The sequence below is a fragment of the Trichechus manatus genome, unplaced genomic scaffold (assembly GCF_000243295.1).
Source record: "Trichechus manatus latirostris isolate Lorelei unplaced genomic scaffold, TriManLat1.0 scaffold00002, whole genome shotgun sequence".
Taxonomy (NCBI): domain Eukaryota; kingdom Metazoa; phylum Chordata; class Mammalia; order Sirenia; family Trichechidae; genus Trichechus; species Trichechus manatus.
In genome coordinates this window covers 17,399,077-17,399,865 of record NW_004443938.1, presented here as the reverse complement: position 1 = coordinate 17,399,865, position 789 = coordinate 17,399,077, and positions in this window count along the sequence as shown.

Here is a 789-nt window from a genome sequence, read left to right as displayed (position 1 = left end):
AGCCAACTCAATGACTACTAACAAGTATTCCAGGCAGGACCATCTTACTTTCCACTTACAAAAACCACCATTTCCAGCAAATGTAAGATGAGAAGAAGAAAGAACACAAAAGGAGAAGGCAGAAAAGAGATAATGAGGATTACAATGCATAATTTAAAGGGTATAAACAAGCACTTAAACATTTCTTTACATGCAATTTATACAGCAAAGCATGACCGGGCTAATTACTTTTGGTGGTGTGGTAGTGGGAGGCTATTTTAGGAAATAGCTTTTCAGGGAGTATGGGGAGCTGTAGGCAGCTATAATAGCTCAGGAGTCCCTGGCCATTGACTTTGTTTGCTCCACCTAAGTGTAATGAATGGCCCAAAATCAAAGGCCACAGTGCACAAGAACTGAACTTTGACTGAGACCACTGACAGATTCACCAGTGACTGCAAGTTATGCTTGGATCCCTGGACCAAGGAAAGTTGTATTCATACATTTCCTGCTGTGCTACCTGTGGAGATGGACACATTACCCTGTTGTTGTTGTGTGCCGTCGAGTCGATTCCGACTCATCACCACCCTATAGGACAGAGTAGAACTGCTCCGTAGAGTTTCCAACGAGTGGCTGGTGGATTCATACTGCTGACCTTTTGGTTAGCAACCTGAGCTCTTAACCATTTCTCCACCAGGACCCCACATTACTGTAGTCAGTCATAGTTAATCATATTTCTGTAGCCCTGGGAGTTAAATCATGAGCATAATCTAAGCTTATCATGGATGTAGAAATATGAATGTTTGTGTATGT